The sequence below is a fragment of the Patagioenas fasciata genome, chromosome 6 (genome assembly GCF_037038585.1).
Source record: "Patagioenas fasciata isolate bPatFas1 chromosome 6, bPatFas1.hap1, whole genome shotgun sequence".
NCBI lineage: Eukaryota > Metazoa > Chordata > Aves > Columbiformes > Columbidae > Patagioenas > Patagioenas fasciata.
Window position 1 is genome coordinate 8,468,626 of NC_092525.1, and position 24,477 is coordinate 8,493,102.

Genomic DNA, 24,477 nt, shown 5'->3' on the forward strand with positions numbered 1-24,477 from the left:
AGTCGCGTTACTCTGTCCCCATCAAAGTTGCCTCCCAAGTCCAACATGTGCTACCAGGCAGCGGTGCGAGCAGATCTGATACCTGACCTCTCCGCACTGTGGTTCATCACAACAAAGCTGCTCCAGGTTACATCCAAAAAGCTTTTTCAAAGGGTTTTTTTTCCAGAATTAACCATGTTATTAAATTACCTGCCTCTTTCCCAAAGTTTTCTGCTCGGTTTGAGAATGTCATTCACTTCTAAGATTCTAGAAAGACTTTAGACATCTGCTTTAACAGAACTAAATGCTTCAGGCATCACCTTGATTTATCGGCTCATTACGTGATTTCAGAGCAGGTTTCTACTTTTAACAGTATCAAAAAACCCAAAAGACAGACAGACAGACATGAACTGCTTCAGCAATACCTTGGCAATACTTTCTTACTGTCTGTTGGGTAGATCCCTGGGGGGCCTATTGGACTATTTTACACGCATTATGTGCTGAGGATTTGCTCTTGTTCTGGGTTTCTTTGGATAGAACAGGTCTGATGTAGCTTCTTCCTCAGCATTCATTCATTTAATGTAGTATTTGTGAGTTTTTCACAGGGTGTGCATACAGAGGCAACCACAGGTAGGAAATGCTAAGGCTGTGTGCGAAGAAATGTTTATTTCCCATAAAATCACTGTGTGTCTTCCTGCGCCCCAGGATCATGCAATTTAATACGGCAAAGAAATACAAGGAGCAGGGAGAAAAATGAGGGAAAAGCTGGGCATAAGCCTTTGAGAAAAATAGATGAGGTCATCCAGTTACCGTAAGACACGTGTGGCCGTTTGTCTCTCAGTGTCACTGATGGGCCCGTGGTGACCTACAGCCTGTGTGCTTGCTTAACATCCAGAAGACATCGGTGACAAATAGGGTCATGTAATGATGATGCTTACCAGATTTGGGAATATGTATTGCTATCGTTACTTCAGGGGTCAGGCTTAGCTTTCTGAACTTCACATTAGGGTCAGTCATCCTCAATTCCACTGTAAAGTTTGGGAAAATAGATGTGATTAATGAAAGATACACAGAACGGGTTGTTTGTGTGGGTTTGTTTGTTTATTTGGGGTTTTTTGTGAGCGTTTTTTGTTGTTGTTGTTTTTTCACCCTCATCTATTGGTAACGGTGGAGCTAAGGTTATTCCTTTTCTTTATAGATTACAAATGACTGAAATGCAAGAGCCTTAGAGCAATTGTGCATAATGAAGAATTTGAATGTGTTCATGTTTCTGTTAAACAGGATTGAAATATGCAATACTCATCTTGATTCTGAGACTAAATACCAATATGAGTCAATGATAGTTCATGGCAGTAGTTTCAAATGCAATTCTTAATATTGTAATGCTTATAAACCTTTGCAAATGAGCCTAGAAATGTGCCCTGGAGTGGCTTCATTCTGCCTGAAGTCATCTGCAAGTTCCTGCTACGCTCGGTCAACTTTTACAAGAAAGGTGATGCTGGAGAACTTTTAGAATTTCCATGTAGTGTTGCATTTTCAGAATGGATATCCAGCCCCTAATAATTTGTAGTTTATTAATTTAAGGCATCTATTTTAATAAATCCAAAAATAGGATTATTTCTCCCAGCCTGATCTGTATGGAAGAGCTCTGAGCATATCCCTTGGAAGAAATGAGATAGTAAAGAGCAACTGCTGGAATTCAGGGATGCTAGAAAGGGGAAATGTCCTATAGTCACATAACCCAAATATCTAGAAAAACTTGTTAAATCATGGCCGTTGTTGTTAAAATTCTGTGCTCTTTGCAAGCACCTGGCTGTTCTGGAAGGAGAAGTGTGTGCATTTAGTTTCATCCATCAGAGAACTCAGAGGCAGAATAATGTTCAATCACGATGTTAATCGCAGCACAACAGTATCTACTGAAACGACTCTATAGAGGATTTATTCTCCAATCTATGCAGGTGTATAAAGAATTCCTTTAATGGGTGGTGCATATACTGTTGTAAAAGAATAGACCCCTTTGTATTAAAATTACATGCCTGGGATTTTAACATAAAAACTGAAAAATCCCACTGTGCAAAACTGACTTAAACTCAATTTCCCTCTCCCCCTTTTACAATGTCAAGATGCCTGAGTGCTCAAGTGACTGAGTAAGTGCTAAATATTTAATGCATGGAGGTTACATTAACTGAGGCTTTGATCTCAAACTTCTTAAAAACATCTTAAAAGCCCTTCAAAAATGGGTTAGTATTTCATTACAGTCACTTAAAATAGATTTATTTTATCAAAACATCCTGTCAGAAACCCCAAAGCTGTGATTAATAAACTACAGCATTTTGACTAAAGCGTCTCCTAATACCAGTTTCTTGGTGTATCAACAGATTGTCTGTATAGCTGGCCCTGCCACCTCTACCTGGCACCTGCTGAGGGTCTGAGCAGGTGTATGCAGTAAATCCACAGCGGGCTGCCGCGTGTTTGATACGATTCAAACAGAACATCTCTCACTTAATTCTGAGGTTAACTTAACTTATTTTCTTCACGGAATAAATTTAGTAGGGCAGTTTTGTACAGATGCTTTTGTTTAGTAACACAAGGATTTGGGCAACATGAGCAGTGGAATAGATCAATAATTATTAACACCTTGGGAAAGTGCTGCTCATTTTTAATCCGCACACAGTAAACTGAGAATCTTTGGCTGCGGCATGACTGTTCTTCAGAATCTTTTCATTGTTCAAGGGCAGCAGCCTACACTATGATCTTGTGTACCTGCTAGATGTATAGAAGCATATGGACAGAAGCATATGCAGAGGCAGATTTCCATATGATGAATTTCTACTGCATCTAGCAGCCCTTTGCGGAGAGAACCTGACCCACCCAAATGTATCTCCCCCCTTTTATAGATTTGCTTCTCATTGGCTTTGTGCAACTCTGTATCCCACTCTGAAATCCTCACTGTTGTTTTCCTAACACGACGTGTTTTGTCCTAACACAACAGGAACACACAAGTTAGGATCTTAAATGGTCGCCCTGGTGCTGAATTTTGAATGTAATTGTGAGTTTATGAGTTTTCAGCTCATGCCCATTCGTAATTCACACCTGCCAAACCAGTGAAAAGGAAGCTGAAAATATCAGTTTAGGAACTGGTCTGTTTCTGTCTTCTTAGGAATTAGTATATTAAAGCAAAATGGTTAATGTATTCCAGGATAATAAGGGAAATAAACCACGGGATTCTGAGCTCAATGAACAATCGTATGTAGTCATAGGGCATGATTTTGTCAAAGCAAAAGGTAAGGTTTTCTTCTGGAGTCTCGCCCGGTCCTAGTGAAAGGCACACGACTAAACCATCACGAACCACTTTGAAAATATATGCCTTGCTTCTTAAGGGAGATGCGTCTTTGCAGTGTATGGCTTGTGGAGAAGGTGTTTTGCATATAAAAACCACGTGTAGATTGAATCCTGTTATATAAAGCAAGGCTGGCTTTCTGCGCAGCTCTTTTGTAGTACCAACATTCAAAGGGTTGTTATAAATAAAAGTGGAATATAATTATAAATGCCCTTCTGAGGGAAAAAAATAAAAATCCTTGATTACCTTTGAATTCTTTTGCCCTTTAAAAAGGTTATATTTAACTGGTTCAGTCTCTTACTTGATGTTTGAGTTCCCAAGGGAAATCAACCTCCAGTACGAACCGTTTCAATTGGGTTACGTGACTTTACTTTGTGTCTTGCATTTGTTAACAGACGGGTTATATAACACTGCGGGCTAAACATACATTTTGTGTTTCCAGCTGCCAGCGGGACCCCTGTGTTCGGGGGGACGACCAGAGAAGGGGGAAAAGGCTCTCAAAAGTTCTGCTGGAATTAACCCCTCCTGATTATAGCATAAGCTGCTTGCAAGTAGGGAATTCGTGAGCAGTGTGAGGCTATAAGTCTTAAACTATTTAGTACATTTAATATTCTGATGTGCTACCCATCATCCATGGTTTTTATGGCAAAAAAGAAGTGGGTCAAGTTCTGCCCTTATTCCCAATGGCACAAAATCTGTGGAAGCGCTGTTGACTGGAGGAGAATTTCCTTGAGTTACTGATGTTGTAACTGAGAAAGCAACTGGAGCGTGTGTGTGTGTGCGGCCTCGCTGGGACACGGAGCCTGGGTTCTGGGTAGTTGGGTGTTGAACAGCTTTAGATTCATTATTCTTCTATTTCCATCAAGTAATGCTTTCCTGGTAGAGGAGGAGATGAAAGGACCTTTTAAAAAATATCAATAATATAAAAAAAAAGAGGAAAGAAAAAGAGGTTTTTTCTTTTCTTCTCTTTTTTTGATCGGTGATCGATAGTCCCTCGAGTGCCATATTTTGAGAAGAAAGGCAAGCAAGCAAAAATCTTAACTAACTAGCGGGAAGCTGATTGTAACGTGCTGGCGTTCAGGATAAGAGAGGAGGAAACCTTTATGCTGAGAATCAGCAAAAGCAGGGATATGCTTTACCACTTCGCATATTTTCATTTTGCAAGTCCAACATACTCTACGTAGGCTCTGGAGATGGATTTAACTAGTTTTGTTAATTGCGTGGTGTAAGATTTGGAATGGGATGGACGATGAGCTATGGCAAATGATATTTTGAAGTAACATTTGTATTTGAGATGCTACATTTTTTGGCAGAAATAATAGTGAATTATTCTATAGATTGGCAGCAACCTGTACGTGCCTTATGCTGTAAGGTGGCGCACTGGGGGTGTCACCAATCAGTGTGTTCACAGCCAGTTCCTCGCAATAGGTGACGATGGGTACATGGTACTGCCGCTTTTACCTACATCAGTTCAGAGAACTCAGGTAGAGCTCTTTGCGTTTCCTTGTTGTGCAGCCTATGGGAGTGAAAAAGAACATACACTGAGACAACAGCCTTCTCTTTCAGAGCTGGACAAACTTTAGGGCCTTGTTTTTGTGTTGAATTGATTTAAATTGTTTTAATTATATTTATTAAAAATGCATGTTGTACCTAGAAGGATTTCGCAACTGTTTTTTGAGCACTGCTGAGTCAGCCAAACTGCCCATGTATTTCTGCCGAGTCACCAGTGCCCTTGGCAGGCACTTTTATTTTTACAGTCTTACTCGTTACATTTTTTAAAATAAAGCTTTTGTGCTTTTTTAGTATTAGATTAAAAGAAAAATAATTAAAACAAGTACTTCGAATTTCAATATAAAATAAAAGAATATTCTTTAAAAATAGCTATATCTTTCCAGCACAGTTTTTTCTGTGCGAGTTTATTCCCTGTGTTCACTGTGAGCACGTCTTACCTTTAGGCTGAATAAACTGCTATACCACATCTTCTATGTGAAACCCATACAGTGACACATTTATGTTGCATTAACTCCTTCAGAGTCGTGGTGGGAATTGTTTGCATGCCTCTTCCTGTAAATTAAAGTTATGTAATTTCGTTTAAGAGGCAAAATATGAATCCATCTTCTACCTTCTCCACTGTGGTTTGCCGTGTGCCTGCAGTTATTCTGGGTTCAGGGTTAGTGGACAGACAGAGGAGACTTCTAAGAGTCGGAAATTCTGAAGTGTATTTGCAGTCCTGGGTTTGTTGTGTGTGTTCGGTAAAACACTGGCATGCTTTATAAGATCTTTTTCTGTGCTTCTATTAATATTTGCATGGAAGTTTGAATTCGAATGATGAAATATTCACTCCACAATGGTGTGATCTCCGTCACAGTCACAGAAGTTGTGGTTTTTGTTACGCTGCTTTGCATACAACCATCTATCATGCACTAAATTGATTTTTGTCTTCTGTTCCCATCTTCTTAAACCTTCATATTCCTGCAGAGCTGATTCTACTCTTCCTTATTTCTCCTGCATCAATTTATTTGTCATAATTAACTTCATGTATGACACATTTCTTAACTCTTAGCTAAATGATTGTTACAGTTTAAAATGTGATAGTTCAAAACTCTTCCAATGAGCAATAACTTTTTTCCTTTTGGGAAATTATTTCAGCTCTTTAGGTTCGGAACGTTCTTCTTTGTTTAGTTGAAGACACTGTTGTAACAAATATCTTTGTCCAAGAAAATTTTCAACACTTAAAATATTGGCCTGTGACTTTTTATGCAGGAAAAGGACTTAACGGTCCGGTCATGTTTTGTTACCACAAAATCAGTCTTGTATGGGGCATTTCTGTATAGTTTATGTTCGGGATTGTATTTGATCACACAGCTTGTTCAGCTAACTATGGAAGAATGGAAATCTGCTCTCTTAGCAGCCCTGGATCCTGATATGCAAATTGCTACTTTGGCTTCCATCAAGTTTTTGGTATTTGGAAGCAGAATTCTGTAATATTTTTCAGAAGTAGCTCGTGTGATTTGCTTTTGTTCTGCTTTGCTTAGAGTTGTTTGATGTCATTCAGGGCAGTAACTTCAGAATGGGAGCTCTTAACCATTTTTATTCTTCGTTATCATCATTACTATTGCTCTAACATTCAGCCTAGTATATATACTCTGTGGTTTAATGCTCTTTGCATCCATGTGAAATTTGTGTGTGGGCAGAAAAGGCCCCCTAAACCTCCTAACGGAAAATAATTTTGTATGTGGGCATATGGGAGTTAAATTTTGTTTCCCTTGCAGTTTTGATTAGCGAGAGGCTCCTGGCACCATGGCAGGATGCTCAAATAGGCCTTCTAATGTTGAATAAAGGTCAACACACGGGAATTTGAAACCATTAATCCTTTTGCTCTTAAAGCAGGCAGAACTTTTACAGACTAAATAACACATTAAACAGTAGACTCTGAAAGTTCTGAAGAGGAGAAGCGTACCTTCCGATTACCAATTTAGATTTTTAGAACTTCTGTTTTAAACAAAATTAGGTGGAGAGTTTTTTGGCGGATTTTTTTTTTTTTTTTTAAATATTATTTTATTATTTCTCATCGTTCTGTTGCGAGAGGATATTTCCGAGTTCATAGGGCTATGGAAAAAGAGCCCCCAGTGTATGAAAAGACCACGTGTAGTGGAGACAATGCCGGTGCTTTGAGGTCGCAGTAATTCTGCAGAGCTCCTCCTGTTCAGAGGAAAAGCACAGGCTGGCTTTAAATGGATTTCTGGCCTTGGAACAGCTGTGGCCGCCCTCTAGGACACCGCAGGCTGGTGAATGAGAGCAGCAGTGCCTTGTGCTGAACTCTTCACCTACGTGGGACTGCAGGCTGTCTGCTGGGAGGGCGGCCAGTCTTGGCTTCGAGGCGGCAGGAAGCAGAGCATCTACCGCTTCCTTAGTAATTTGTTCCAGTGCCTGATTACCCTTACTGTTAAAAAATAAATCTAATTGTTGAGTTGAATTAACCCGGGATTATATATTTATTTGGTTTCCTCTGGAAGCTAATTTTTTACTACGAGATTAAAAAATAACTTCTTTTGATGGGGGCACAGGGAGGGGAAGATGATGCTAATGCAACAGATTGTAGTACTCGATTCTCACTTCATTTTATTCAGCCCTCAAGTATTTTCTCTGGCTTCTTGCTGCATCTATTTCAAATTTTCAACTTTTTTTTTTTTTTTTTTTTAAATATAGGTTCTAGATTTCCATAATTTTATTCAGCTTTACAAACACTATATTTAGAAAAAGGAGGCATTTAATCTTATTCCCTGCCCTCTGAACGCTGGGACGTTTCAGTGAGGCCGATGGAGCGGCAGGAGCGGGAAGGACCTTTGGGCAACCTCCATCGCCCTCCGTGCAGGGCAGGATTAGCACTTACTCTGGACACATTTCTGTGTTGTTTCTGACAGCTTTTCTAGGAGTATTCCAGAATTTCCACAGGCAATCTGTCTTCTCCACGCTCTCCTGCCTTTTACTACTCGACAGCTTTTTTCTTCAAACCTAGCCTCAATCTCCCTGCCTGCTCTCAAAGGCATTTATGTCTTTAACATCAGCACAAGGAACAGTTTGGCAGGTTTGTGTTTGTGGTGGTTTGGTTGGTTGTGGGGGGTAGTTAACAACTTTTATCTCTACTTTTTTCTTCTTCCTCAACAACCCTAATTCTTACTTGCAGTGCTATTTGCTAGACTGTACATTTCTTCTGTATTATCGCCGGTTGATCTCCATTTTCTGGAGGTGCCGTTCCTCAGGCTGGATGAGATAACGCAGCTGCAGCTTTACCAGTGCTGAGGAGCAGGATTCTCTTGTGACTCTCAAGCTATACCTAATTTACACATTGCAGTAGGACATTTGTCTTTTCTGGAGCAGTGTGATATTGTTGATTGATTATCCAGCTTGTGATCCACGACAACTCATCATCTTCTCCGAAATGGCTACCAAGTCAGTGGTTCTCCATCCCAAGCAGTTAATTATTCTTGGCTAAACACAGTACTTTGCATTTATCCCTACTAAACAAGCACTATGGCTTCCAAATAAGATCTTTAAATTTGCCAAGGTTATTCTGAATTCTGGCCTCTTGTCCAATGTATTTATAATATCTCCAAGGAGGACATTGTCACAGCAAGTATGTAATGCTATTTTCTAGGTCATTAATCAAAATACTAAATGCTACCAGACCTAGGAGAGTCTCATATAGATTCTTTGAGATATCTTTTTGTGTTGATAGGAACATTGCTAATCGCTCCCCGAGTTTTTGAATCAGTGCTGCACACACTTGGTGCTGTTTTCATCTGCATCCATGGCTTGCTTAGAAGATTATTATGTGGAAGAGGATCAAAAGTAGTCCTAAGCACACATGACATCTGATCCTTTTCCTCTGTCCACAAGACCTGTTACCCCATCAGGGAAGAAAATTAGATTGCTTTGACATGATTGTTCTTGACAAATTCAAGTTGGATGTTATACATGTGCTCGTTACCTTCCAGCCACTTACAAATAGTTTGGCTATTTGTTTCAGTATTTTTCCATGAATTGAAGATAAGCCGATTGGCCTACAATTGTCAGGCTTGCCTTTTTTTTTTAAAGATAGACATTTCACTTGCCCTTTTTTGTCTTCCAGTTTCTCCATTGTCCTTTCTAAATTCTCAAAGGTAAGATCTAATGACTTTGATGTTCTTAGTTAGTTCTTTAAGTACTGTTGGATGAAGTTCATTAAACTGAGCCCATTTTAAAACATCCACCTTTCCTAAGTACTCCGAATATTGTACCTTCTCAATTTGAGGCTCAAGCCTGGCCCTTTGTCAGCATTATTAATTGTGATAGCTATGTGATTGCAATTGACCTTATTATAAAGTCTGAGGTGAAGAACAAATCCTTAACCTTTTTGACATCATCCATCATGTTCCAATCCTTTCTTAAGGATCAGACGAGGCTTTTTCTTAATATTTGTCTTACTGGAGTATTCTTAATGCTTTTTCATGTTTGCATCTCCTCTTAGACATGGTCATTTGGACTTTTTACTTTTACCCCTATCAGATGGGTGGTTCCTTTCTACCACCATAGTCCTTGTTCTGTAGGTGTAGTCTGTGTTTTTATTTATGAATGTATAACTCCATATTTCCTGGCATCTGAATCACACAGAGTTTGAACTGGCTCAAATAACATAGTGACCCAGTTTCTGTGATTAACCTGCTCCTCATCGTCATTCGACTCTCCAGCTGTCTCTCATCCATAGATGACAGCTCTAGTACATCCCCCTTTTCCTTTAGATCCTCAATTAAAAAATTGGAAAGTGTTAGAGGGTGATACCTTTTTCTCTTTTTTAGGTGGATTTCCATCAAAAACATCTGCATTACATGATAATTCTTTAATTACTACTTCTTAGGAGTTTCCTTCAATTAGCATTGAACGTATGCTGTATTGAATTTATGGAATTAGCTGGTTTTAAACCCTACTGACATTTTGAAGTAAGTCACAAGCTTTGTGAAATGATTTCTGTAGAAATCAGTTGCGTTTCTTGCCTGTACTGAAATTTTTAATTTTATAGAAGTGGAAATTAGCTTTTCAGAAGCAGAAGTGGGGAAAAAGTAGGGCAGAAAGGCTGGCTTAGGACAAATAAATGCCTCATACAGTGATACACAAAAACTTCCGTCTTATACATAATGGGATATAGAACTTTATTTGTAAAATGGGGAAAAAAACAAAGAGAGGACAAGAAAAAGTGTCCTTAAATACTGAGCTTCCTTGCAGAAATATATTTCTGTAATGTCTGCTCTGCTGGTTTTCCATATTCCTGGAATTTTCATCAGCATCTCTGATACAGACATGCAAAGCTCCACCAAATGGATGATCTTGCACCTAGACCTATTAATTGCCCCAGGAAAAGCCCTGAGCCCACAGAGCTCAGCTTATTCCCAGCCTGTTAATCTGGCTGGGACATTGGGTGGCGGCTCCCATAGTTTCAGCCATCACACTCGATAAAGCAGTATTATTGCTTTTGACGTTTATATCGAGGGAAGGGCGGCTTCACAGGGGTCTAGGATTGCTCATAGATCAGAGGCAGATTTGCTAGCCATCACCAGCCCTGTCCAATATAATGATATGCATTGACAATTATGATACTGAGTGCATTGTAATTGTTTATAGACCACTTCACGATTTAACCAATTGAAGGAGCTATAATATCCCTGGCAATACAACAAATACAAAGAGGGAATAAGAGATCTGATTAATATTGTGAACTAATGAGATAGACCATTTGCTTACAAGGAAACCTGAAGGTTAGTCATTCATACTCTAACAAAAAATCAGACTTTGTGAGATCATATTCTAGTTAATTGAAGACGGTAAATTCTAAGTATTGCGAGTCATCCATTACTTACGTGTAGCCTTGTTTATTATCTGACTAGATTTGACTTGCCAGTTAGGATTTCCTCACTTAGAAATGTATTTCTCTCCATGTTTGGAGGACGGCAGTGAATGTGGCTCTGTCACATTTCATTACTTTAGACTTTACTCTGTTTCATTTTAGTCTGCAGCAGGACTGCTTCTGAAATGGGATTATTGACCCCTGCCATTGATCACGCTGCCCGGTGTGCGCGTCCATGTGTGTGCAGTTAGTACCACTATTAAAATATGAACATCTGAAGGTAAAAATAATACATGATCTGCAGTGTAAATAATATCTATGGATCTTTCCTTTCCCTTTCTTTTTTTTAATCCCACTTTTTTCTGAGCCCAGCTTAGGCTGTCAGCAGGATGAAAGGAAAAATGGCTACACTTGTGCTGAATTTCCCCTGGGAAAGTAAATTATGGACAAGCCTCCAAGGACAACCCAGAAGAAAAGGGATAAGATATTGATGCTCACTGTACTTCTCACTCTTTCTTCCCTGTCCCGCAATTGAGCACCCCTTCAATGAAATGTTACGAGTTCCTTGTTAAATTGAATTTCTCTCCTCCTTGTCTCACAATTTATTGTGATGCTGAAAATTTTATAACTTGGTAAAAACTGGCAGCAGCCTCATTTGTCCCCACAAAAGGCTATCCAGGTTTGAATAGGCTTTGAAACAGAGCTATGAGTGCTCACACGTAAAGACAGATAGCTGTGTCAGTTCCCAGCTTATAGGAACTTCTTTAGTTACTGTAGTTTTTCATCCATTTTAACCATTACGCTTTCAGGGGGTGGGCAGGGAGAAGAGAGAAGAGGGTGGAAGGAAGATGGGGAGTGAAAAAGAGAGTTATTCATTGTGCTGCTATTGCTGTAAGCGCTGTCTGCTAATTTGTGTAAGGAGGTACTAACAAACCTTGCCTCTTAAATTTCTTTCTGTAACATTTTGGTGGCCACCAGAACCTCAAGGGACAGCTTTAGAGAGCTTTTAAGGATTGATTTTTGAACATGGATGCTTTGGTTGTTTATTCCCATGATGATAAGCTTATTTCCTGTTATTACTCCACTAAGTAAAGCCATGTATCTTTTTCTCTACGTGTGTTTTAACAGAGGATAGAAGATGTTAGATCAATTTTGTTCCATTTGTAGTGATCTCTTTCTTCATGGAGTCAAAAATCCATGGAATTCTGGAATTGTTCTGCTGAAAAGGATGGCGAGGGGAGGGATGCATTGGTCTGGTTTGATCTCCAGATGCTTTGATCCACCGGTATTTGTCTCTATGATGTCCTGCAACTCCCATAACCTCCCTTGCAGCACGGCTCCTTGTCTCCCAAAAGCTGCCAACGTTGTCACTGCCTTCAGGTTGCCTGCAGGTTTCCATGCTGTTCTTGCGGGTTCACAGGTGAGCTGGTAAGAACCGGCTGGTGTTTTAATTGTTCATTGCATCCTCCACCTGTCTTTGGAAGATTTCCTCGGGGTACTGTTGAATCTCAGCTTTCACTGGCTTCTCATAGTGAGATGGGTTTGGCTGAGACAAAGCAAAGAGAAGTGCTGGGCAGGGACCGCTCTTCCAAAGGTGCGGGTACGAGTGAGGTAATGAGGTTTTCTCCTGCTGATGGGACCCGATACTATGATTGACCAGAAGGGTGGTTAGAAACCATGTCCACTCTCTCGAAACAGATGAGTCTTTTGAACTATCTGGTAGCCTCGAATGTTCAGCCCTTTGTACGGTGTGGTTTCTGCTGCGGTGTCATGCAGACCACAGTAAAGTTTTGAATGAAAAGCGAGCTTCTAATGATTTGTTAAGATATACAGTGAATGGCGCCTCTTGGATCAAATCTAAATCTTAGAAAGAAATGGCTTTGTTTTCTCTTTCTGCTTTTCTCTGCAGTCATGCAGGGTGGTTAATTCCTTTGAAAGGGAAAGCAGAACAACTGGCGTGCTGCGTGACATTACAGTTATGGGAAGGAAAAAATGCAGCAGATTGGAAGACCAATAAAAATATACAGGAGGTTTCTCTCCTTTCCAAGGATATGTGTGCAGGAGTGTGGGAGAGGAAAGGGCCGAGGAGGGTGAAATATGTATGATTACATACAGACACGCACATATATATATATGCATATGCCTATGTGCACAAACATTAATTCAACAGGCGGTGTTCAAAACATCCTTTTTGTTCATGTTAGTCAAAACTGGGCGATTGTCACTGTTCATACTTTAAGCTGAGCAGAATTTCTTCTGTGAGTTGCTGCAAAGGAGAGAAACTCAAGCTGTATGAGCGGAATTCTTTATTTTCTAGTGCACTACCAGCCTGGAAATATGAGCAGCACTTTGCTTCTGTTGAACCACAATCGTCAGACAGAAAGACTGGGAATGGGGGGAGACAAGTTTAACCTATGGAAAGAGTAAATATCTCTAAATGTTTTAGACAGACTTATGCATATTAATCAAAAGATTGACTTTGGCGGTTAAATGATAGAATATTTTCCGTTGTATTTTGGATTTGATTTGTTGGTTTGAGCTCATTCCATGAAAAAGGCAGTGGTGATCTGAATGAGTTTGGCCTCCTGAGGATGACTGCTAGTCCGAGGTTGCAGAGATAATGCCAGTCCTAAGTTAAGCTGTGGCTTCCTTTCGTAGGGGAGAAGGTTGAGGATTGGGTGCATTTTTTACCACAGAGGTAGTTTCACCATTCACAAGATCCTAAAGGCCCTTTGGCTATTGTTTGTGAGAACATTTTGCAGCCCGACCTGTAAAAAACTACTTGGTTTGCGTGTACAAATTTGGAAGCTCAAATATTTCCAGTAGTACTTTCTCAGTAATTTTTCTAAGCATCTGGTTTTCTGTGTACCTGTTAACCAAAGGGTTAATTGCAGTATTTTCTACTCCCATCTCAGCCCAAGGTGACACCTTAGGGTGCCGTCGCCTTAGTCCTGGCCTCCTCAGTGCCTCTGTGGAGGAACAGAACCAGCAGGAGCCCCAGCCGCTCTGACACCGTTTGGGGTAAATATTGACCACGTAGGAAAGCTGCACTGTGAAGAGAGAGAAATCAGATGTGCCTGTTGTGGACAATACAATTTATGGCTTTCCATGAATCAGTCATTTGCACAGGCGCCCTTGTGGTACCAGTGTGATAGAACAGCGGCACCGAGGCAAACGTCACCCAGCTGCTCTGTATCCTCTCCCTGCTTGTCTTCTATACTCTTTTCCTCTGAAAGTTACATCATTGACTGTAGTCCTGTGAATAATGTAACGTTGACCTGTAGGCGATGGGGAAAAGAGGAGGGAGGGTGAAGAGCAGAGTGCTATTGCTGTTATTTGGGGTGCAGAGGTATTTTTGAGCCTAGCAAAAGCGGAGTGGGGGGTGCGCTAAGGGCTGGAATAGTCAAGATGAAGAGAGGTTAGAAAATGGGATATATGTGTGCGTTGTGAGAGAGGCGTGGGGCACAACTGCTAGAAAAGGCAATTTCGAGAACAGTGCCCTAAATTATTAGAAATAATGCTTCCAGCTGGACCCTGGAGATGATACCAGGTCAGCTCTTCAAACTGTTGAATACACTGTTCAAATATTCCTTCCAAACGTGCTTGGAAATGTTGGACTGCCAATAACAAACAGGAAATAGCCCTAGTCATACGTGCTTATGATTGCTTCTTCCACTTAAACAGCACATTAATCTTTACATTAACAAGATGAACGTTTAAACTATTAAAATATAAGACTATATATTACATATGTGATGCATTCGACACCTACATCTGTACCTTGTATGTCTATAAAAGTATTTTCACCACGAATAAAGAGATTCTCCTGCCATATGTTTGTTTGGTAGCTCTGGGAGTGCCTTTCAAACAACAGTTTGCTAGTAAAAAATACACCTCTGTGTCTCTTCTGTCTCTGTGAGAAAGAAGGGAAATGACAAAGATCATGCGGCTACTCTGGCATTATATGACTATAATAAAGGTAAATCGCTTTGCCCTCTATATTTGCCACAGCCTTTCTTGCCCATCAGTTAATCAGCCACATTTATTTTTTCTAAATGGACAGTTCTTGTATCTTCTATGTTCTGCTATTGTTCACTATTGTTGGTGAGCCAGGAAGTCACTATTAGGCAACCAAAAGTACACATTTCCAGCACCGAGATCAAATAACTGTGAGAGAAATAATAACTGTCACATAAGCATAAGTTCCATTTGTTACCTGAACTTGCATTTTAAAGGCTTTGGAGTACTTTAATCCATACATTTTCTACAGCTATTTTGTTGAAGTGTGGGTAGTTTACCAAGCTCCTTAGGAGCCGCGGGAGCCCCTGGGTGCAGGTGAACAGGGGTTCCCTGAGCCCGCTGCCTCCTCGGGTCCTCACCCGCCTTTGGAAGAAGGTTTTTCCTCCCTCCCCTTTGCTGCTTTTGGGAGAGCAATCCTTCCTGGCTTTGTCCAGCCAGTGCGCTTGGTCAGGGAATGACATTTAGTCTCTGGTGCTGTTTCCCGCTCTCTGCAGTGTGAGGGTCTATGTGAAGGAGAAAGCAAGCTAGCAGTTCTAGTTCAAAGTATGTTGTTCATACCCGCCTTCTCAGCCCTTTTTCCCCTCAGAATGCTTGAGGGACTTGCAGGAAGGGGGAGGTTGAGGGGAAATGGTGCTGTGCCATGTGCAGTTGTTCTTTATGGCAACAAGACTTGGCTATGCCACGGCACTTGTGTGCCCCATCGAAGACGGCAGGAGCTCCTTTTCCGTATTTGACTGTATGCACACTTACAGATTCAGGATCATCTGAATGCTACATCTCAGAAGACAAGAAGTTAAATAACCGTTTTGTGCTTTTTGGTTCTGGGGCATGGTTGTGGCTTTTTAATTTTTTTTTAAATTTTTTTTACAAGTCTCTTGCACTGTTGAAGTGAAGAAGTTTTGCAATTGACTTCAGGAGGAACACAGAGTATCAGCTTCCAGATTTGCCCGTGGATGGTGGGGATATGATTTATTTTTCTTCATTGCCTTTATGTTTGTCTACGGAATTCTGAGTCACGCAGGAGGCGCTGCTCGGTGACAAAGTTCTAAGGAAACAGGAAATATCAATTTTCCCCATATTATTCTGTTGACATCCAATCTGAAAATCCTGTGATATACAATTTGCCAAATTGCCAGGCATTCTCAGCTCTATTGGACTTTCACACATTACAGACATTTAGCACCATCAGGCCTGGAGATGATTGTCTCCAATGAGCTCCTGTAAGGTGAGAAAATAGTGACAAAGTTGTAGTGCTTTGTGACTGACAGTTTGGGCTTTGCTTTCTATGTTCCTATGTCTGCAAAATTAAATGTATGCACAAACGCTTGCTTAGATTTTGTGTACTGCACAAATATGTTCCAGGAAGTGGATAAAGATACATTATAATACAGACGTAATGTCATTCTGGGCTATTTCAGCATAAGAGCCAATGTCTGGTAGCATTGTGTGCATAGGAAAATCAAGGTCTTAAATGCAAGTCAAGCCATTTTGTACCTTTCTTAATTATTAGAATTAGTCTATTTCAGCAAATCGGAAAACGCGTTTAATTCTCCAGAAGCTTCCTTTGTCATCAGCAATGCCAAGTCTCCTGTGCCTGGCTGGGTGAGGAGCCAAGCTGCTCAGCCCTGTCAAAACTCAGCTCGGTGCGGGTGCCAAGGCAGAGCTCGCTCGTCTCCACTCGGCTTTGCAGCCACGAAACGCCGAAGGAACGGGATACAAGTGGCAGCTGAGGTTCACAACTCGGGATCGCAGCTCTGGGTTTCTGTGCCCAAATTCCTCCTCATTTCAATTTTATGCCTCCAAGTACTTTTTTAGACAAAGTCCCAAGCGATGTAGCTGATACTGCTGTCAGAATATAAGCTCTACAGAGGCAAGATTGTTTCTTTCCTCGCTTAAAACATTATGTACATATACAACTGCATGGTCTGATCAGGTCGTTTCTATGAGGATGTTCTCAGGGTCCTATACGATCATTCATCTTTTAAACAATAACGATGTGAATGTTTATTCTCAAAGGTTGTCTGCGCTGCACAAGGTGCATACTGTTCTGATTCCTGAGCAAATTCTGAAGTAGATTGCGTGCTATGTGCAATATGATTGCCGTAGTAGTTTACATTCAGTATCCAACCGAGGTGCTTCAAGCCAACTTGTGAGCATCTCTGTGCTTCCTTGTCCTGTGGTGTGTGCACACACGCACACAAACACACACACACATGGTTGGTGTCAAATCCTGCGTTTGGCTGCCGTCTCTTGGGTTGCACGATTTGGGAGTACCTGGTAGAAGAGGAATATGTGGGTGATTTCCCTCTCTTCTGCCTCCGTTCCCAGCTGCAGCGTGTAGTTCTATGTCAAGTATTTCCCATGCTTACGGTGGCTTGGGAATCTGCCAGAGGCTGAGCCAGACCCGTGGTGTGGCTGTGGGATGGAAGGAGAAGGGGGTGTCCGTTTGCCACGGTGTCAGGTGAATTGTGTGTGCCACTGCCAGCGTCTTGAAAATAGTCCATTTAAATCTTAGTTGCCAAATCAAGTGGGTGTCGCTGTAATCAGCTCCGTGTTTACCCTAAACAGTGTGTGTCCTTATTAGTGCCTTTTCAGTCCCCTCAGACATGCTGATATTGATTGAATAAACACGAACGATAATCTCCATCAGGAATAAGACATGATACGCACACATACCGTCACCTCGGTGTTACTGTCAATAATGCTGGAAGCTTTCATTTGCATTTGTTGCCTTGGTGTAAACATCACAGTGTGGTTTCCTCAATCTGTCTCTACATCTCCTTAGCGCTGTGCACGTTCTGATCTGGTTCTTCTGTGCAGAAGCTCAGCGTCTGTCCGTTGTATTCCCGTGGTCTGTTTCACGGGGGTATCTCAGGGCAGTTTGTCGTGGTTGGTGGAGGCAGCAGCCATCACCGCGCTGCTCCGCTTGGGGCAGAACGTGCAGCATCCCAAATGAAACTTCAGGGGTGAGTTGAGACAGGCAGAAAGTACCAGACTGGGAGCTCGTCTGGGACACGTTGCTGTTAGAAAAACACTCTGGGCATCTTTAATTGCAAGAACGGTCAGGACTATGATTCTTGCATTGCAGATGAAAGATTATGCCTTGTACTTTCTAACGCCATTTCACAGACTTAGTTCTGACTCATAAGAGCGATTGGAAAGCAGTGACCTGCTGAGTCATAAGCGCCTTTAAAGAAATGTCTATTTACTGTGTCTCCAGTTCCATCGTGTTTACGTTACACTGTCAGTAGGCAGTGTGTGAACAAATAGGAAGATTCCAGGTTTGGTCGAAAGGTGTTAGAAACTGAAGGAAATGTCTTAAAATGTCTTCTAATTTTTTTTGGCACACCAAATACACTTTAGACACTTCCTCCTTAGGTGGGAAGCGTTCCCATCCATGTATGACCAACTACAGAATAAAAGAAGAGCAAACACGATCTGTTTTCTTTGCCTTCACTGTTTGCTCTCTGCCTGCCTTGCATGCTTTCTTTATACAAGCACAAATATTTTGTGAAGCGTAAAGCCCTGTGGCAAATGCTAATCTAACCAACAATCAGGAGAATAATTGTTTTGTAGGGAATATTCTCATGCTGTAATAGAGAACAAAAGCCTCGCAATTAAGGCAACAGAACATTAATAACAAACATTTATCATTCTATATGAGCTTATTATTTCCAGTCCTTTGCAAATAGATCTGATTTATATACCATTTCTTACAGAGCTGTATGTTAATGTGATCTGCATTGCTGCGTTAATATCTAGAAATATTTTTAGCATCTCGCGCTGTAAACTTCTCTGGGTTCTCTGATGGACAGAGCACGACCTTGAAATCCATGAACCACGCTCCTAACTTGGTGTTTCCAGCCTGGCAGGCTCCACTGCCCTCTTCCTCGGCTCTAAGAGCTGTATTGTGGTTTCTCTTTAAAAACAAACCAGATCCCTTGGTGTCCGACTCAGTGTTACCAGGCTGCTTCCTCCTACCCATCCCATTTTGCCCTTCATTCTCAGACTTGATTTTCAATCTCAGCTGACTGTTTGCTCCTGCCCATTCTGAGGGTTCCATGCTCCTGCAGGAGAATCTCTGCCTTTTCCTACGCCATCCCACGAGTCTGGGCTATTTTGCCTCTCCTGGTCAATCCAGCTAAGTTTCCATACTTGGTTCTCATGCATAATCCTGATTTCACTGTCTCCTTTCCTCCCTGAGACAGATGAATTTCCTGGGAACGAAGCCACGGCTTCATCCTGGTGTCTGTCGGCTGAAGAGCCACTGCCTGCATTCAGAGGGGAGAGAGAATAAACTGCATATGTTAAAATGCCATTGCTGCTAGTTTATAGATGTGAGCACTTAATACAGAGTTCACACCAAAGACGTGGCTTTGTTCTGTTTTTGTTCTGCATTGCTCTGGTATAAAACCTTATGTAGTTACCACAATTCCCCAATATGATTTTTATGCATAGAAAGCCGAATGGTGGTGGAATGGTTCAAATACTAGTGGATTTTATTCTTAATATTCTCTTTAGCAAGATATTATTTTTATTTTGTTAAATACTGAGGACAGGTGTCAAAGGCTTATTTAAAAACAGTGTATATCATATATATGAATGTGTCTAGCTTGTACCTAATTTTTGTCTTCCTGTGGCCGTTGCAGTCTGATGCAATTCTCTGGCTGAGATTAAGGGAATGAGTATGTGAATAAATTACTGGTATTTAAACAGAGGTGTTAATTTGCAATGCATGAGCTGCTCCATAGGAACTGCTTATGTTCCTGCTCTGACCTGGTGATAAATGGAAGATACTGTCAGTTAGTTTACATCACCTATAGTCGCTCCAAAAAGGAAAACTCTTCTTCAGAATGACTTGTCTTTGCCCCTTAGAGCAGGGTGTCAGGCTTAGAGGGTGTTTGTAGTGACCTGCTCATGCAGAAGTGCTGTTAGGAGCAATATAAAAGATAATCAAAGACAAAAAATTGAGTTACAAGTGTGAGAAAAACATTTTCTTACAGGATCTAGAACTACAGTCGTCATAAATGTGATGAGATAACTTTCTCAACATGGTCATTAGTTTTGCAGAGTGAAAAGTGTGTTAACATCTCTGAGATGAAGCCCTTCTATTTCATCTTCCTTCCACTTTTTGGGCTCCAGTTTGTTGGTGTTGCTTGGGATGAGATTCAATTGCTCAGAAGTGTTTTCTAGTGCTCTTTTAGATACCCCTGAGCATCAGAGGCATTCACGTCAGGCCAGCAAATTTGCAGAGGTCTAGAGGAGACCAACACCCTCCCAAAATGGCTGGGGGAAGGTCTTGCAGTTACACTGAGTTCCTGCGTTTAGGCAGTTAAATTCAGCCTGGCTGCCCAAGAGACAAAATTATCCTCCAGATTTCTCTTAAACCTTTAAGTTTGGTGCCATGCAGACTGTTTGGAGGCTTTGATACCTGTTAGGTTTTCAAGCCAAAAGGGGAGGCAGAATTAAATAATCAATTTACAGTGTGTGAACTTGTATCAGAAAAACATTCTGTTGGCAAAATTTTCACCAGTTTTACTCAGTTCACTTATTTACCTGGTTTCTTCAGTTACCAGAGGATCTGAAGAATTCACTACTTTTCTTAACCAGCATTTGTCATCGCTCCATAGACTGGGGATAGAGGCAACAGCCCTTTAAAAAGAGTTACCACAGTAAAAAGGACTTTTTAACAGTCATCAATAACCGTGTTTTCAAGACGTAGTGTTCCAAGTTGGGTTCCCAGAGTGGTTTATCTAATTTCAGCCCCTGTGTAAACCCCTGTGTGTTTGCTGGGCTGCCGGGTGAACTCCAGGAGGGGCAGGGGCCCTTCCTTCACCATTGGAATTTTTGTCCAGGTGTCGTGTCCTGGTTTGTATCATTTATCACCAACTATACACATATTCGTTGTTTCTTACATTATGGTAAAAGAATGTGGAGGTCGGCTCTGGTCCCGCAACAGAAATCGCAAAGAATGAAGATATGCAAGGGAAAGTTAAAGACTTTGGAACGTAGTATGAAATTCCTATCAATATAACCACTTGCAGGAAAAGAATTAACTCAAAGAATAAAAGGTTGTGCCGCTAGAGACACAAGCACTGTATCAATATAGGAATTGACAGAGGACAGGATCAAGGCATGTATATACTTTTGCTTTATTTCGTTTGGGGTTTTTATTTGTACCTCGAAAGCCAAAAGTTCAAATTTGGGGCTGACAGTGAGATAAATACAGCAAATATAGTTTCACTTTTGTTTTCCCAAATCAAAGCAAAGGTTTTGCTCCAGGGTGCGTTTGGATTGTACAATAAATCAATAGGAAAAAGAAAAACAAATTAAACACTATGGAGGTGTTCTTTAACATCCATTGCTATTGCATCACGGCATTCTAATGCTGCCGTTTTATTTTAATGATTTGAGTTTATGACGACAAATAATATCTAATCATTGTATGAGTGTGTTGGGAGACAGTCATTGGTTTTTTGCCCCTTGGAAGTACGTGGTGAATCTTGTGTGGAGACAGAGAGCTCCTCTGCTGAACCAATGGAGGGGACTTTGCAAGTGAAGCAACGGGATTTAGGCTTTTTGTGTTGTTTTTTAATTAGACCAGCTCCAAGGGCTCACGGGAGAACCGCACGTCATTTCCTTTAGTTCGATTCCAGTCGAACCACAACGTGTGATAGAAGTTGGTTTGGACTGTGTGTTTTTCCCTTTGTCTTTTATCTGAGCGGCTGCAGTTGTTTTGGTGCGGCAGACACATCCCTAATTGGGTCTGTTGTTACGACCATCGCATTTCTGGCTGAGGGAGACAGAACAGGCTTGGATAGGAGCTCACATACTGTTGGGATCTGGAATCATTGCAAATTAAATGGCGTTATACAAGTTTGCCCTTCGGAAATTTGCTTTGGGAATTTCTAAATCCAAATAAAAAAGTCCTTTGTTGCGAGTTAATGGAAAAGTTGCCACCAAATGATATAAAGTACACGCTGTTAGGTATTAGTGCACAGTCTCCACAATGTTACTAGGGGGCTCGAAAAGCTGGATTAGCTATCTTTTGGGAATTAATTTGTTTATATCACTAAGTACGTGGTCAACCACCCAGCAGTGTGATTAGCTGCCGTGGGTTTCTCTTGGCACAATATCACTTTTACTCTGTCATGTAATTATTGTATTTTAGACAGGTTAGCAAAGGAGAATTCTTAGCCGGTAGTTACTTATTCTCCACTATCTTTTGGAAAAAAAAAATACTACCTCTCACCACTTTATATAATCTCCCATTACAGAAAGTGTTCTCTATCTCAGAAAATACATAAAGACCAGGTTTTGCCCTCTGGACGCCTGCAACTTAGTGGTCAATCTGTAAAGCTCCTGTTAAGTAACAGAGTGATTTCTCAGTATTTCTTTGTCCTTCATCTCTGTTCCGTTTTAAGGATCTAAGTCTCTGACTAGAAGCAAAATGAACTACAAAATGAGCCATTGCTGATACTTTTGTTCTCTGAAGTCTGGATTATTATAACTTTGTTTGGTTTTCTCACGTATTATGGGCAATTTGTCAAGTAGATAACATTAGCAGAATTGTAGTTTTAAAACACTTCTGATCACAATCTATCTGGCTGCAGCAGGAATGTGGAAAAAGTTGTAAATTGGTTATTACCCTGAGTGCAATTTCAATATAAAAAATTTGTCTTAAAGTGAGACAGAAAAATGAGAACTTAAATCAATGTGAAGCTGTGTGCTGACTGTACAAACACGAGGTCGTGTTGGTTTCTGCGCTGTTTGCTGTGGGGGGTGAGAAGGTTCACAGCCCATTCCCTTGCAGAATAATTGGTTCCACATTACCGAACCTGCTCTGTCCTGCAGCAGCCTGGGGCTTGTTCCTGCGGCACAAAGAGGGGAAGGGAGGACAAAAATAATAAGCATTGGTGATTGGCCACGCTCTCATCCCTAACTACGCAGAGTCAGGACGACCACGTCTGAGACTGAAGCTTTATATAGGTTTGTTTTGACCTTGCCACCTGTTTTGCATAAAACGAGGTCCTCTTGGGTGTGAATTGTAATCCCCTTTAAAAGGACAAGGTGACATCTGAAGAACAAAGGTACGGGCGTTAGTGTAGGACCTACACGTTCAGCCACTCGCTAATTACACTGAACACAGCGGAGCATCCTGAATATATGGTGTCCAGGGCTGCCTGGTTTCTATAGCATATTGTGTGTGCAGTATTCTGCACATCCTGGCAAATGTTAGTGAATTCAGTAGCACTTCTGTGGCAGTAATGACATGTACCCATCTGTGATTTCGCACCTGCAGGAGCCAGTGTCAGCTGGTGAGGTTCAGCAGCCCTGGCTTTGCATGGAGTTGTTGCAAAAACCCTCATTTACTAACCATGGAATTCAGATAACCCTTTCAGTCATCTTAAAGGGCTTACAAGTTATATGGCAAAACAGCTCTCCAGAGAGAAGAAGAAAAAATCTCTGCCAGGGTGTCTTTCTCCGTAAATCCTGTTTGTACGCTGTGGTGCTTTTATAGAGTAAATAAGAAGTTTGTATAAAAGTAATAGCACCGCTGGTGCTGGGACACTGGTAAGTGCTCCCTCTGGTACTGGGGCCTTTTCATGCAGCCGTGGGATGATAATGCAAACAATAATGCATGCAGGGAGACGAGCTTTGCTCTCACATGTAGAAGGGGGGAGAGGTGAGCAGAGGCACAGGATGGGGAGCTGGCTTTGCAGGCTGCGCTGCAGCGCCGTGGGGAATCCAGGGGGAAAATCTCTCCCTTGATTTTCCCACTAGTGCCTTAAACACTGCTTTCTACCATCTGTCGTGCACACCAACGGGGCTGACGGGCTGCCTCTAGCTTCAGGCTCTATGAGCAGGCACTCACATCAAATGATTTTATATAACTAACCTCAGAATAAATACAAGCTCCGTTTATTCTGCTAACAAGAGAAATAGTTCTATTAAACGGGAACAGATCTCAGCTGTTTCTTAGCAGAATGGGTGCTGAGGTTGGTGTTTCTCACGTGACCACTCTGATTCATCACAGATGTCATTGCGTTGTTTTCTATATCCCTTTACAAAAGACTTTTGTGGAGATGTGCAGGCTTTATAGTTGGCACGAACACCGTAATCCTTTCCACTGAAGTCCTGCCGCACAGGCAGAACACGCAATGAGGAGATGAGAAGGCCTGTGGGACCATGGAGCATGTAGACCTGCACATCATTCAGTCTCTATGCCATAAATATTTGGCATTATAAAAGCTGTTCTCTGTAGGCAGATACAGGGTTTTTTTTTAGTTTTCTATGATGAATGTGACCCAACTGGCTACTCGTTATTATCCAGCTCATGGGACTAATGCTTTAGACTCTAAGTTGGACAAAGAAGTACAAATGTCTTAAAGACCTTGCTAACATTTCCAGTCTTCAAAACACAAGGGAAGTGTAAGAAAAAGAAGCCTAGAAAAGTTTTCGCTAAGAGGAACATAAATAAGGGGTTATTTTAAACCAAGAGTTCAAGTTCTTCCAGCATGCTAATGAAGTCCCGTCAGATACAACCCAAATCTTATTCTTTTCACTATGTGTTGTTCTTTTCAGTGAGACAATTAAAAAGGTTCAACGATGATTATAATTTTTTGAAGAGTGAATGAGTAAAAAAATCTTAGTTGCAAAAATTGTCCTAATGTAATGGCAGAGCTTCCTACACGGTGACAGATGTAATAGCTTTGCCCAACTTACTGACATCAGATAGATGATCGTTTTTCTTAAT

At 41.2% G+C, this 24,477-nt stretch overlaps 1 protein-coding gene and 1 long non-coding RNA gene across 2 annotated transcripts in view; both read left to right on the forward strand.

Moving 5' to 3' along the window:
- Positions 1 to 24,477, forward strand: part of BEND5 (BEN domain containing 5) — an 876,445-nt gene that overhangs the window by 346,143 nt on the left and 505,825 nt on the right. The window lies entirely within an intron of this gene.
- LOC139828203 (uncharacterized) lies at positions 9,623 to 11,225 on the forward strand. Its single transcript, XR_011739572.1, has 3 exons — positions 9,623 to 9,798; positions 10,863 to 10,980; positions 11,073 to 11,225. It is a non-coding gene; the product is annotated as an uncharacterized lncRNA (long non-coding RNA).